This window comes from Dipodomys spectabilis, unplaced genomic scaffold (assembly GCF_019054845.1).
Source record: "Dipodomys spectabilis isolate Male_0828 unplaced genomic scaffold, ASM1905484v1 ptg000215l, whole genome shotgun sequence".
NCBI classification, from domain to species: Eukaryota; Metazoa; Chordata; class Mammalia; order Rodentia; family Heteromyidae; genus Dipodomys; species Dipodomys spectabilis.
This window is the reverse complement of record NW_024870892.1, coordinates 9755862-9771116: the sequence shown is the minus strand read 5'-3', so window position 1 is coordinate 9771116 and position 15255 is coordinate 9755862. Positions and strand designations below refer to the sequence as shown.

At 45.6% G+C, this 15255-nt stretch overlaps 1 pseudogene; it reads right to left on the bottom strand.

Annotated features, from left to right (window-relative positions):
* Positions 1-8269: 8269 nt before the first annotated feature.
* LOC122122700 lies at positions 8270-8892 on the bottom strand (annotated as a pseudogene).
* Positions 8893-15255: the final 6363 nt, after the last annotated feature.

Below are 15255 nucleotides of genomic sequence, written 5' to 3'. Positions count from 1 at the left end.
CTGGGCGCTGTCCCTCAGCTCTTCAGCTCAAGGCAAGCGCTCTACCACTTGAGCTACAGCGCCACTTCCGGTTTTCTGGTGGTTTATTGGAGATAGGAGTCTCACGGTCTCTCCTGCCCGGGCTGGCTTTGAACCGCGATCCTCAGATCTCAGCCTCCTGAGTAGCTAGGATTACAGGCGTGAGCCACCAGCGCCTGGCTTCCTGCCATCTTTTTGCATGGTGGAACTCAGGGTTTCATCCAGCACTTAGGGGTGGGCCTCTGATTCTAGAGTCCTCACTCCATCTCCTGCCCCCAGAACTGGGGGTGTGGTGTGTGTGTGTGTGTGTGTGTGTGTGTGTGTGTGTGTGTGTGTGTGTGTGTGTGTGTGTGTGTATGTGCAGGGTGTGTGTCAGGGAAGGAGGAGGAATGGCTGTCAAACTTACCATAGTCATGAAAGGTGATGGAACAAATACACTCCACGCTAAAATCAAAAAGCGGATTTCATTATTTTCCATTCCATTTTCCTTCACTCCCCTCTATCTTGATGTGTGAAAGCAAGTGTCAGAGTCAGACGATTTTCATGCAACAGAAAGAAAGAAAGGAAAAACCCAGTGTTTACCAACACATTTACAGCTCTCCCCTATCAAAAGCAATGCTGCCTGTTCGTGAGCGGTGACTTGAGGTGGATGGGCAGCAGGCAGAAAAACAGCATTGCCGTTTGATGTGCTAAGCTTCCTAACGAGGGCCCAGAAGCCCTAATGATGGGATATTCGACAAACATATCAGCCAGGGGGCAGTGGGGAGAGGGGCCTGGCACACACCTGCAGCCCACACCAGCGCCCCCACAACAGGCACATTTGCCTGAGAAACTGGCTGCTTCTCAGCTTTTATCACTGACATGGAGGGTTTTTTGTTTTTCCTTTTCTTTTCTCTTTTTCTTGATCACTTTTGTCCTCTTAGAGTGAAATTCCACATGGAAAGAGACTTAAGCACATCCTTACACTGCACTTCACAGTTGGAGTAAGACCGTATTCACTCTCCAATCCTATAGCAGAGCAATTAGAAAGCCCAAAGGGCCTGTGGCTCACGCCCGTAATCCTACCTACTGGGAAGGCTGAGATCTGAGGAATTGTGGATCGAAACCAGCCTGAGCAGGAAAGTCCAGGAGGCTTGTTAGCATGATGGCCTCCATCTTAGGTTTTCTGCCTTAACCAGGTGACGAGGCCAGGCCTTGTTAACCCTCACCCCAGTCCCCAAACTACATATATCTCTAGCCTCCAGCGGCATCAGGGGAACAGGATCCACCCAGGCCTGACTACAGCTGCTGACCCGCCCCTGCTACGGGCTATCTCTGGTGTCCAGCAGAGTACTCCCTTGCCCAAGTGGAATCCTCCCACCTCTAACCCCTTGACCATAAATATTGCTTCATTCTCAAGGACAAGCTGCCACTTGATATCCCGGAGAGCTTGCCTGTCAGTCCCTGCTGAAATAAAAACTCCTTTTGGGGGCTGGGAATGTGGCTTAGTGGTAGAGTGCTTGCCTAGCATGCATGAAGCCCTGGGTTTGATTCTTCAGGACCACATAAACAGAAAAAGCCAGAAGTGGTGCTGTGGCTCAAGTGGTAGAGTGCTAGCCTTGAGCAAAAGAAGCCCAGGGACAGTGCCTAGGCTCTGAGTTCAAGCCCCAGGACTGGCAAAAAACAAACCAAACCAAAACAAACAAAAAAACCCTCCTGTCCCTATATGGATTATGTGGCCATGTGGTTTTCTGGGATGGGTGCTTTCAAGACTCTTAACTCTAATTAACAACCCAAAGCCAGAAGTGGAGCTGTGACTTAAGTAGTAGAATGCTAGCTTTGAACATAAACTAAGGGAAAGCACCCAGGCCCAAGGCCTAGTACTGGCACCATCCCCTAAAAAGAAGAAGAACTCTGGGCCTGGGTGCTGTCCCTCAGCTCTACAGCTCAAGGAGAGGGCTCTACCACTTGAGCCACAGCGCCACTTCTGTAATTTATTTTTTTTTTTTTTTTAGGAATGTACTATGACTCCTATCATTGGCTGACCCCATATCTATACAAATACAAAACAGGAGTCAGTTATCTTAAGAAATGGAGCTTTTTCATGTTTCATCCAGATCTGCATGGCAATTAACTGTTCTGTATAGATAAGAGAAACAGAAGCACAGTGTTAGAAACAGACAAAGCACAGTGACCCTCACCTATAATCCCAGCAACTTGGGAGGTGGTGACTGTGAGGATCATGATTTGAGGCTAGGCTGAGGAAACAGTTAAACTAATGTCTTAACCAACAGGCCAGCAAACGGTATATTTGTCAACCTAAGAGGTGTTAAGTAGAAGGGTTATCATTCCAGACAGGTCTCAAACAAAAGAATCAAGATCTTACCTGAAAAATTGCTAAAGCAACAGGGCCATGGCTCAAGTGGTAGAAGGTTTACTTAGCAAGCACACAGTCTTTTTCTTTAGTTTGAATTCAAATACCAAAACAAAAGAAAGGAAGCAAAAAACAACAACCCCTCCAAAAAACACCGCCACCAACAAAAAGATACTTGTCCCTTTAACCACCCAGTGGGGTGGCATGGTAGCTAGTCCTAGCTGCTGGGAAGATTAAGGCAGAAAAATTAAGTTTGAGACCCAGATGAGTCTACATATTGAGACCCTACCTCAAAATAAAGTTTAAAATTAAAAATAAAAAGGCTGAGTCAGGTGCCAGTGGCTCCTACGTATAATCCTTGCTACTCAGGAGGCTGAGATCTGAGGATTGCAATTGGAAGCCAAGCCAGGCAGGAAAGTCTATGAGACTCTTATCTCCAATTAACCACCAAAAAGTGGAGCTGTGGCTCAAGTGATAGAGTGCTAGCCTTGAGCAAAATAGATCAGGGACAGCATCCAGGCCCTAAGTTCAAGCCTCAGAACTGGTACAATTTTTTGGTCAGTCATGGGGCTTGAACTCTGGGACTGGGCACTGTCGCTGAGCTCTTCAGCTCAAGGCAGGCACTCTACCACTCGGGCCACAGTGCCACTTCCAGTTTTCTGGTGGTTAATTGGAGATAAGAGTCTCATGGACTTTCCTTGCCTGGGATGGGATGGCTTTGAACCACAATCCTCAGATCTCAGCCTCCTGATAGCTAAGATTATAGGTATGAGCAACTGGTGCCTGGCTTGGTGCAAAAATTTTAAATAAATAAAATCTAAAAAGTAAAAAGGCTAGGCTGGGAATGTGGCTTAGTGGTAGAGTGCTTACCTAGTATGCATGAAGCTCTGGGTTCAATTCCTCAGTACCAGATACACAGAAAAAGCCTTGTCTGAAATTATGTTTTTGTTTTCGTCGGTCGTGGGGCTTGAACTCTGGGCTTGGGCGCTGTCCATGCACTCTTCAGCTCAAGATGAGCCCTCGAACGCTTGAGCTACAGCGCCACTTAGAAAAAGCCTTAAGTGGGCTGGGAAGGTGGCTCAGTGGTAGAGCGCTTGCCTTGCATGCCTGAGGCCCTGGGTTCCATTCCTCAGCACCACATAAGCAAAAAGAAAAAACCCGGAAGTGGCGCTGTGGCTCAAGTGGTAGAGCGCTAGACTTGAGCTGAAGAGCTGAGGGACAGCACCCAGGCCCAGAGTTCAGGCCCCACAACTGGACCAAAAAAAAAAAAAGAAAAAGCCTTAAGTGGTGCTGTGGGTCAAGTGGTAGAGTGCTTGCCTTGAGCAAAAGAAGCTCAGGGACAGTGCCGAGGCCCTAAGTTCAAGCCTCAGGACTGGCAAAACATAAAAAAATTAAAAAATAAATAAAAAAGCTAGGGATGTAGCTCAATGTCTAGTATGTACAAGGCCTTGAATTCTATCCCCAACACCACAAAAATAATTTTTATAAAACCCACAATAACCCAACAACAGAGCCAGACAAATGGCATACATCTGTATCAGGTCTGAGTTGGATCCCAAACTCCACCAAAAAAAAAAAGAAAAAGAAGTGTGGGGCAAAATCTGTATTTGAGCTCAAGATGTGTCCAGATGGAACCAAAGCAGAATTGGGGGGTGATCCTGAGAATTTTGAGTTCTTAGTTCTAGTGATTGCCGGGGCCTTTGCGGGGAGAGAGAGGAAAAATGGGGGTGCCTTGCCTGGGAATGGAGGCTGCATTGTGTGTGAGATTCAGACAAAGAAGGAAGCTATTGCCTGGAAACAATAAGATAATATGAGAGAAGACCTTGAAGAAAACAAATAAAAGACAGTTGTAGATTACCGACGTGTGGGGAAGAACAAGGAAACAGGAAAAAAAATAAAAAATAAAAAACAAAACAAATCCTGGCTGTGGTGCCTTTTTGAAATGCAGATGATACTGCATAGCCTGCCCTGAAATGCCTAATAGTTAAAATGAAAGGCTTAAAAAAAAAAAAAGGAAAAAAATCAAAGGCAAACAGGACGGAAACTCAAGGGGGCCTAATTCTTGACTCTTTGTTGAGGAGACAGCAGAGCCCGGCCACTGCTGATGGGGCTGGGGCCAGGGACAGAGCGAGGATGCAGGAATCACAGGATCACAGCGGCGCTCAAAGGGGAACATGCCAGCCGGGTCACTTTCTGAGCTAGTATCTCTTCCCAAACCCTCTGTCCCCCTCTGATCCTCGCAGCCAGCACAGCGGTGAGTGAGGAAATAACCCACGCTGGGTGGAAAATTCTTGGCTTGTGGCAATGTGGTTTTTTTTTTTTGTTTTTGTTTTTGCTTCTTTTTTTGTTTTGTTTTGTTTTGAACTGTGCTCTTAATAACAGCGCCATGCTCCATAGTTTCCCTATTTAACAAAGGTGGATCGGAAATACCTACAAGAGCATTATTCGGAAGTGTGTTTATCTTCTCTTCCACCACCCACATGTATTTTTTTTAATTTAATTTTATTGTAAAGGCGATGTACAGAAGGGTTACAGTTATGTAAGGTAATGAGTACATTTTTTTGTCAAACAGTGTTACCCCCTCCCCTTTTTTTTTTCCTCCCTGTATAATTATTTATTTATTTATTATTTTTTGTGGGTCATGGCGCTTGAACTCTGGGTCTGGGCACTGTCTCTTAGCTCTTCAGCTCAAGGCTAGTCCTCTACCACTTGAGTCACAGCGCCACTTCTGGTTTTCTAGTGGTTTATTAAGATAAGAGTCTCCTGTACTTTCCTGCCCAGGCTGGTTTTGAACCTCGAGGTTCTCAGCCTCCTGAGTAGCTAGGATTACAGGCGTGAGCCACCAGTGGCACCCAGCTGTATAATTATTTTTAATGGTTTAATACAACATATGCTCTTCAGGACGGCTGAGATCTGACCATCGTGGTTCAAGGCCAGTCTGGGCAGGAAAGTCTTGAGATTCTTACTATAACAAACTACCAAAAAGCCAGAAGTGAAATTGTAGCTCAAGTGATAGAGCACTAGCCTTGTACACAAAAGTTCAGAGAGAATGCCCAGGCCCTGAGTTCAAGCCCCAGGACAATCACATCATAGAGAGAGAGAGAAAGAGAAAGAGAGACAGAGACAGAGACAAAGACAGAGAGAGCATACATTTATTTACTCAAAGTTCTGGAGGTCAGTTATTGGAACTGGGCTGTTGGTTCCCCAACCCCTCATCCTCCTCCCCGCACCGTTCCAGCTTCCAGAAGCCCTGAATTCCTTGGATGGGGATTCCTCTTATCTTCAAGGCCAGCAATGACTGGTTCAGGCACAATTATTTTTTTCAGTGGTACTGGGATTTGAACTCAAGACCTTGTGCTTGCTAGGCTATACTAGCTTGAGCTATACCTCCAGCCTCCATCAATTTTATTTATTTATTTATTTTTATTTTTTGAGATAAGGGTGTTCTATGTTGCCTAAGCTGGCTCAGAAGTCCTGGGCTCAAGAGATTCTCTTACTTCAGCTTCCTTATTAGCTGAGGTCACAAGAGCGACCAGCTATATACTTTTTTTAATGGTGCACATTTTTGAAAATCATGGTAATGTGTTGTCTTTTACCATTTTTGTTGTTGGTGGTGGTCCTGGGACTTGAACTCAGAGGTTGGGCACTGTCCCTGAGCCTTTTCAGCTCAAGGCCGCACTCTGTCACTTTGAGCCGGAGCACCATTTCCCTTTTTCTGGTGTTTTAAATTAGAGATGAGTCTCATGGGAGCTGGGCAACTCCTAGCAACTCAGTGGGCTGAGATCTGAGGATCATGGTTCAAAGCCAGCCCGAGCAGGGAAGTCTATGAGAATTTTTTTTTTTTTTTGGTTGTGGGGCTTGAACTCTAGGCCTGAGCATTGTCCCTTAGCTCTGTAGCTCAAGGCTAGCGCTCTACCACTTGAGCCACAGGGCCACTTCTGGCTTTTTCTGCTTATGTGGTGCTGAGGAATTGAACCGAGGGCCTCAAGTATGCAAGGCAAGCACTTTACCTCTGAGCCACCTTCCCAACCCCTCTATGAGACTCTTATCTCCAATTAATCACAGAAAAAGCCAGAAATGGTACTGTGGCTCAAATGGCAGAGCGCTAGTCTTGAACAAAAGGGGCCTAGGGACAGTGCCCAGAACCAGAGTTCAAGCCCCAGAACTGGTTTAAAAAAAAAAAAAAAAAAAAAAAAGCCGAGCGCTGGTGGCTCACGCCTGTAATCCTAGCTACTCAGGAGGCTGAGATCTGAGGATCGAGGTCCAAAGCCAGTCCGGGCAGGAGAGACCACGAGACTCCTATCTCCAATAAACCACCAGAAAACAGGAAGTGGCGCTGTAGCTCAAGTGGTAGAGCGCTCGCCTTGAGCTGAAGAGCTGAGGGACAGCGCCCAGGCCCAGAGTTCAAGCCCCACGACAGACAAAAAAAAAAAAAAAAGGACTGTCATGGACTACTTACCTGCCTGAGCTGGCTTCAGACCACAATCCTCAGATCTCAGCCTCCCGAGCAGCTAGGATAAACAGGTGTCAGCCATCAGTGCCAGACTTCTAAATTTTTTTTTTTAATGGGGGTGGGGGAGATGGAATCTTGGAGTCTTTATTACATAGTGTGCAATCTGCAGGCAGTCCAGTGTAAGAAAGGCCTGCAAATACACTTAACACAGCTAGGAAACAGGCCAGAGAAGAAAGAAAGAACTAAAACAATGAGCAATGGGGGCGCCATGATGACTGGAGACAGGAGACAGGAAGACAGAACAGATCACAGAGACATGTCGCAGGTGTCTTTTTTTTCTTTTTGATGCTGGTCCTGCAGCTCAAACTCAAGGCCTGGTTGATGTCCTTGAGCTTATGAGCGAGAGAGTGCTCTACCTCTTGAATTACAGCTTTATTTCTGCGTTGTAGTGGTTAATTGGAGATAAGAATCAGATGCACTTCCTGCTCCAGCTGGCTTTGAACTACAATCCTCAGATCTCAGCCTTTTTTTTTTTAATGTGCTCTTTTTTCTGTTTCTTTTTTAAAAATCCTGTTTAATTTTCATACAGCATTGATTTCTCACTTTTTCCACGTGTCCCCAATAGAATTTTTGTTTCAGCTTATGTTAATAGTAAAATGTAGATTTAAAGGAAATTTGTGCAAGTTTTTAGTTCTGTTTTTGTTTGCCAGTTCTAGGGTTTGAACTTGGAATTCAAGGCCTGGGCACTGTTCCTGAGCTTCTTTTGCTCAAGGCTAGCACTCTACCACTTGAGCCACAATGCCACTTCTGGCTTTTTCTGTTTACATGGTACTGAGGAATCAAACCCAGGGCTTCATGCATGCTAGGCAAGCGCTTTACCACTAAGCCACGTTTCCAGCCCATGTGCAATTTTTTAAAAGCATTTAATTTATTGAAACAACATGATGCCATGATCCTCCATTCAGCAGCAATCACTCCTTTTTACAGAGTCCTGCTTATATTTGTTGTTTTGCTCTGTACTGAAGCATAAAGATTTTTACATTAGGGGCTGGGAAGGTGGCTCAGTGGTAGAGTGCTTGCCTTGCATGCATGAGGCCCTGGGTTCGATTCCTCAGCACCACATAAGCAGAAAAAGCTAGAAGTGGTGCTATGGCTCAAGTGGTAGAGTACTAGCCTTGAGCTGAAGAGCTGAGGGACAGTGCCCAGGCCCAGGGTTCAGGTACCATGAGTGGCAAAAAAAAAAAAAAAGATTTTTACATTATTTTCAGACAGGGGTTGTGGTAGAGTTTGTGTGTGTGTGTGTGTGTGTGTGTGAGAGAGAGAGAGAGAGAGAAAGAGAAAGAGAGAGAGAGAGATTTGGGGGTGTTTTCAGTGTGATTGCTTATTTTAAGAGTACACTTACTAGACAGTGGGCTTCAAGAAGGATGTAAATGAGGTTCATTTACTTATTTAGTTGAAGGAGCTTCTTTCTCGAGTTCACACGCCAGTCCTCCATCACTGAACTCCATTCTCTCTGGAGGCTGGATGAAAGTTAACCAATCTGATGTATGGGCTGGTACTTGAAAACAGCCAGTACCAAATCCATCAGGTTCCCATTAAAATAGACCAAATTCTGAGGAAACTTCTGCCCTGAACTCTCTAGAATCTTGAAAGTGGCTGAAATGCTTGCCTGGATAGGCCACCAGGCCACCATGCACATCATCATAGTAGGGAACATGGAGACGGTGTTACTTGCCATGTGCATGATGAAGAAATTCGTGGGAATCTGTTTGAGGGGACTTAAGGTGATGTCCCAGCAGTACTTCTCTACCAGGATCCCGTACTCCTCCTGCACCCTGGTACCCAGCACTTGCTTGTCCAAATAACGGACTGGGTACAGTGAGTCCCTGGCTGCTGCCCTGGTCACTCTTGCTCCTGCTGTCCCAACAGGCCTGCACAGCTCAATGGCCCACCTGAATCGCCAGCCTCTGTTGGCTACAGGCCCCGCTAAGATGTCATGACTGCTTCTTCCAAAATCTTTGGAGATCCAGACACGGGAGCCTGGGGATATCTCCAGTGTCACTGGCATCCCCCCAAATCTCAGCCTCTTTAGTAGCCAGAATTACAGCTATGAGCCACCAGTGCCCAGCACCAAAAAGGTCTTTTTTTTTTGGTCAGCTGTGTTGTTTGAGTTCAGGGCCTGGGTGCTATCTTTGAGCTTTTTCATTCACAGCTAGCCCTCTACCACTTTGAGCCACAGAGCCGTTTCCAATTTTTTGGTGATTAATTGGGGACAAGAGTCTCACTTTCCTACCCAGGTTGGCTTTGAAACGTAATCCTGCATAAGCCACTGCACCCAGAATTCTCAGACTTTTCTGCCTGGCTGGGTACAAACCAGGATCCTCAGATCTCAGTCTCCTGAGAAGCTAGAATTACAGGCATCAGCTACCATCACAATTTTAAAATGCAATAGTGGGAGATATTTAGGTTAAATTATATACTATGACTCTAACATATGTCTAATAATCGATATCTAATTTATGTTCATTATGTATCTAATTACATGTACTTATATGCATTAATTGCATATTTGTAGCTCATCATTTAAATTTAATATGTAATTATAAATCTAATAATTTCATGTAAATATGGTCCAACTATTGCATTATAAAAATTTGTTATGTATCTGGATCTTATGTAGCCCAGGCTGGCCTCAAACTTTCCGTTTTCCTGCCTCAGTCTCCCAGGTGTGCTATCTGGCAAATTAATCCATAAGACAGCTGCAAACCATTTGGACTAGAGGCCGATCCTACAGGGAACATGGTAACTCATTTTGATTTGTAGGTTGGCTTGTGTTGCCAAAAAACATAGGTTGGAAGCCAGGTGCTAGTGGCTCATGCCAGTAATCCTAGCTACTAAGGAGGTTGAGATCTGAGGATCCTAGTTTTAAGACAACCCAGACAAACAAATCTGAGAGACTCTTATATCCAATTAACAAGCAAAAAAACAGAAGTGGAGCTGTGGCTCAAGTGACTTTTAGCCTTTAGGAAAAAACAAAACAAAACTAAGGATGGTACCCAAGCCCTGAGTTCAAGCCCCAGTATTGGCACTGACACTGGTATGGGCATGCACAGGCACATGCACACAGACACACAGATAAATTAAAAAATAGATTGGCATTATAACCAGGCCCCTGGAATCTTTATTTGGGAAGAGAGTCTTCACATATAAAGATGAGGTCATGTTGGACTCCAGTGAGCCCTAAATCCAAAGGGAAATTTGGACTCTCACACATAGACTTTGTGAATGAAGACAGAGACTGGAATGCTGCAGCCTCAATAAAGGGGTGCTTGGGAGCCACCAGATGCTGGGAGAGGTGGGAAGGATCCTCTTGCAGCCTCTACAGGAAGCTCAGCCCTGTACACAGCTTGAGTTTGGATTTGTGATCTCTAGAATTATGAGAGGATAAATTTTCCTTTGTGATACTTTGCTACAGCAGCCTCGGGAAAGTATTACCTGATCAGATCTATGTTGCAGGCTACCATCCCATTAATATCTCCTTGGAGATGTGTTAATCTGATGGGTCTGGCTCCCTGGGGATGGCACCCTGTTCTGACTCCCTATAGGAAATGACATTATACATGTCAAACCCAGTGGGCAGATCTTGAGCTGCGAGGCTTAGCAGATTTTGGTTGTTGGAAGAGATGTTTTTGGTAAAAAGAGAAACTAAACATTGCCATAATCCAACCAAGGATGCCAGGATCTAGGGGAAGGAAAGGGATGGGCTGATGGTGGGAGCAGGTGGGTGCAGGAAGGCCCAACCTTGCCTCCTGCTCACGTCCCTCCTCTGTGCACACAGGCCTTCCCACTGGGAACTTGGAAATCCTGGGAGGGGAAGTCCACCTGCTACAAGGGCTGTCTTCTCCATTGCTTATTCATCAGAACACACTGCATGTTGCTGCAGAGACTTCAGGAAGCTAAGAAGCTAAGGCCCCGGAGCTGGGGGTAGGGAGGCTGAGGATGCAATTTGATCATCTGGGAGTGAGTCTGCCTCCAGGAGACCTTCGTAAATACTCAGCATGTGGATCATCAGCAGAGCAGATGATCAAGGGATGAAATCTTTGGGATCCAGGGAATCTCCCAGTTGGGGATAATTTCCTATGTCCTGCCAATATTAGTAGGATATGGCTGGATCAACTCTAAGGATCTACTTTCTAGGTCAGGATATAGTGATGTTAACCACTCTCTAGGTATTCTTGGGAGTTTCTTAGAAGGAATTCGAATACCTATCTGTATCCCCTCTCCCTTTTTTGGGGGGGGGTCCGGTTGTGGGGCCTGAACTCTGGGCCTGGGCACTGTCCCTCAGCTCTTCAGCTCAAGGCTAGTGCTCTACCACTTGAGCCACAACACCGCTTCCGGCTTTTTTTTTCTGCTTATGTGGTACTGAGGAATCAAACCCAGGACCTCATGCATGCAAGGCAAGCACTCTACTACTGAGCCACCTTCCCAGCCCTCCTTTTTTTTTTTGGTCAGTTTTGGGGCTTGAACTCTGGGCCTGGGTGTTGTCCCTGAGCATTTCAGCTCAAGGTGAGCACTCTACCACTTGGGCCACAGAGCCACTTCCGGTTTTCTGGTGGTTAATTGGAGATAAGAGTCTCACAGACTTTCCTGCCTGGGCTGGCTTTGAACCGCGATGCTCAGATCTCAGCCTCCTTACCAGCTAGGATTACAGGTGTGAGCTACCAGCATCTGGCTCCACTCCCACTTTTTGAAGTATTAGGGTTTGAACTCAGAGCCTTGAACTTGTTAGGCATGTTCTCTACCATTTAACATTTATCTCACCCACTCTCTCCAGCCCTTTTTTTGCTGTAGTTATTTTTCAGTCTGGTCTTAAGGTTTTTCCCAGAACTAGCCTCAGACCAAGCTCCTCCTATCCCTGCCTCCTGTGTAGTCAGGATGACAGGCATGCACCATCATACCTAGCTCTACCCTTCCCTTTATGTCCTAGCCAGATCTTAACTGGTGTGCCAGGTTTCAGTTGGCTGGGGGCTCAAGCTTTCCAAGCTTTGGGTAACTGTGAGGTCTCTGTCTGTGTCATCCTGTTCTGTCTCTGCTGAACAGGTCTAACCCCACAGAAGGTCACAGTACAGCCCAGGGACCCACAAATGTGATGTCGGAGGTCACCTGATACCCCATCTGTCCTGCCTTTGTCTACTGCGCTGTCTCTTTCTCTTGATCTCCACAGGCCCTATCTCTCAGAGCTCCTCTGGCTCTGCCCTCGACTGTAACTATTGTCTCTTACAGAGGAGGCTGCCTGTCTCTTTGTGGGCCCTTTTCATCTCATGTCCTCGGGGCCTCCCTCACTACCCCCAGGACTAATTAAGGTATTTTTTTTTCCTAAACAAGCCCAGTTGTATCTGGAAAATGAATTCTGATGCCAGCTGGTAAAATTAATTTCCCCCCTATCTTCTATAATAGCAGAATGAACAACACACAGTGGCATATCCCTAGGAGGGCCAGCATCTAGGGGAAGGACAAGCATGTAGGCCAATAATTACTATATAATGTAGGAAACATCTACATCGGTGTGGCTAGGCAAGGCGAGGCACAGTAACAAACATCTCCACGTCGCAGTGTGGAGAAATGTTATTGCTCACTCTGGAGAAATCCATCCAGGCCTTCACAATGGTATCTTATTTGGAAACGGTCATAATTAGTTAAGATAGGAGTAACAGCATTGGATCCCTGAGGTCAATGACTAATGTCCTGTGTGTGTGTGTGGGTGTGTGTGTGTGTGTGAGAGAGAGAGAGAGAGAGAGAGCGAGAGCGAGAGAGAGAGAGAGAGAGAGAGCGAGAGCGCACGTGTGCCTGCTCGCAGCACGCATCATGCACATATCAGTCCTGGGGTTTGAACTCTGGGTCTGGACGCTGTCCCTGAGCTAGCACTGTCCCCAAGGCTAGCACTCTACCACTTGAACCATAGCTCCACTTCTGGCTTTTTAGAGGTTAATTGGGGATCAGAGTCTCATGGACTTTTCTGCATGGGTTGGCTTCAAACCACCATTCTCACATCTCAGGTCCTTCAGCAGCTAAGATTACAGGCATGGGCTACTGGTGCCCAGCCTGTTCAGCTCCTCCATCATGCTTTCCATGTCCACAGCCCAGACAGTGGGGAACAAAATGAGCCTTGACTCTGTATGTCCTGTTACACAGCAGAAGGACCTCAGCAGAGATAATTAAGGCTCAGGACCTTAGATAGGGAGATTACCCCATGCACACAAACCATAGAATACTAGTAAGCAAGCACAAATAATGCACATGATACAACTGGGTTAGAGACTATCTTCATCCATTTGTATTAATTTTGTAAAATACCTGAGGCCAATAATTTATTAATTTTGTAAAATACCTAAGGGCCAATAATTTATTTTCTCCTTGTTTTGGAGGCTGGGAAATTGAAACAAAGAGGCTGAATATTTTACCGACATTTCAGGGCTCTTGCACTAATACATTGTGTGTGTGTGTATATATACGTGTGTATATATACGTGTGTGTGTATACGTGTGTGTGTGTGTGTGTGCATTCTCTGGTACTACAGCTTGAACACAAGGCTAAGGTGTTCTCCTTTAGATTGTCTTTCAAGGCTGGTGCTCTACCATTTGAGACACACCTCCACTTCTAGCTTTTTGTGTATGTGTCTATCCTGGTGCTTGAATTCAGGGCCTGGATGCTGTCCCTGAGCTTTTTTTGCTCACTCTGCCACTTGAGCCACACTGCTCTAGTGTGGTTTGATGGTTAATTGGCAATAAGAGTCTCACAGACTTTTCTGCCCAGCTGGCTTCAAACCTGTATCCACAGATCTCAGCCTCCTGAGTAACTTGGATATAGGTGTGAGCTCCTGGCATCTGGCAATATATGTACTCTTAACATGCCAGAATGAAGTGCTTATGTGTCAGCTCTTATTTTGTTCAATGTTTTCTTCTTAGGCTAAGCTTCCTTAGTGCTATTTTCCTCACACATTGCATACCCAGCCCCTGTCACCAAGAAGAAACTCATGGGCTATATAAACTATACCCCCGCCCCCCATCATCAGGATTTACAGCTACAGTGAAGGGCCTGCTTCTAAAGCAGCTCCAGTAACTGGCAGAGTTGTGGAGAAAATGTGTTTCCACAGGATCTGTCCTGCTTGAAATCAGTGATGGCTTTAATTAAAACTTTCCTTTTGGACTGGAAATGGATGAGACACATTTCTCTTGTTACTTAAGATGTCAACAAATGAGCCGGGCACCGGTGGTTCTCGCCTGTAATCCTAGCTACTCAGGAGGCTGAGATCTGAGGATCACGGTTCAAAGCTAGCTTGGGCAGGAAAGTCTGTGAGACTCTTATCTTCAATAAACCACCAGAAAACCAGAAGTGGTCTTATGGCTGAAGTGGTAGAGCACTCGCCTTCAGCTGAAGAGCACAGGGACAGCGCCCAAGCCCAGAGTACAAGCCCCACGACTAACAACAACAACAAAAGAAGTCATCAAATGGTGTCTATCATCTTTTAGGTATCAAACCTCAATAGCTAACCAGGCACTGTTGATTCATTTTGTTTTTCATATGAAATAATATTTATTGAAAAGACTCCAAGAAATGGAAACAAGAAGTTTTTTCCTTTGTTGCTGTTTTTTTTTTTCTTTTCCTTCTGTCTTGTTTGTTTATCTGTCTTTGGGAGGGTAAGGGGGTAGCACAGTGAAAAAAATGTACAACTTGTGGGTGGGTATGGAGGAGGGAAAACCTGGGAGAGAGTGAGGGAATGAGTGACATTGTTCAAAAAGAAATGTACTCTTTATCTGATTTATATAACTTTAACCCCTGTGTATATCACCTTTACAATAACAATTAAAAGTCCATTTTAAAAAGTGAAAGGAAAGAAAAAAGAGTTATGGGGAAGCAAATTCTCAGTGGGAATGGAGGGGAATTCCCAGTCAGAGAAAATTTCCTAAAATTCAGAGCTTCTTTTTCCAGGCCAAGTAGATATTTGGTCCCTACTCCCCTCTCTTGTGGGAGTGTACCTTTTTTTTTTTTTAAATATATTTTTATTGTGAAAATACTGTACAGAGGGGTTACAATTGCATGGGTAAGATAATGAGCACATTTCTAACTTTTTTTTGTGGGGGGGGGTCCGGTCGTGGGGCCTGAACTCTGGGCCTGGGTGCTGTCCCTCAGCTCTTCAGCTCAAGGCTAGCTCTCTACCACATGAGCCACAGCGCCACTTCCAGCTTTTTTCTTTTTGCTTATGTGGTGCTGAGGAATCGAACCCAGGGCCTCATGCATGCAAAGCAAGTGCTCTACCACTGAGCTACCTTCCCAGCCCCATGAGCACATTTCTTATTAAGCATTGTAGCCTCCTCCTTTGTTTCCCCTTCCCATCCCTTCGTATCCTCCCCCCCTCCAAAGTTGTAAAGTT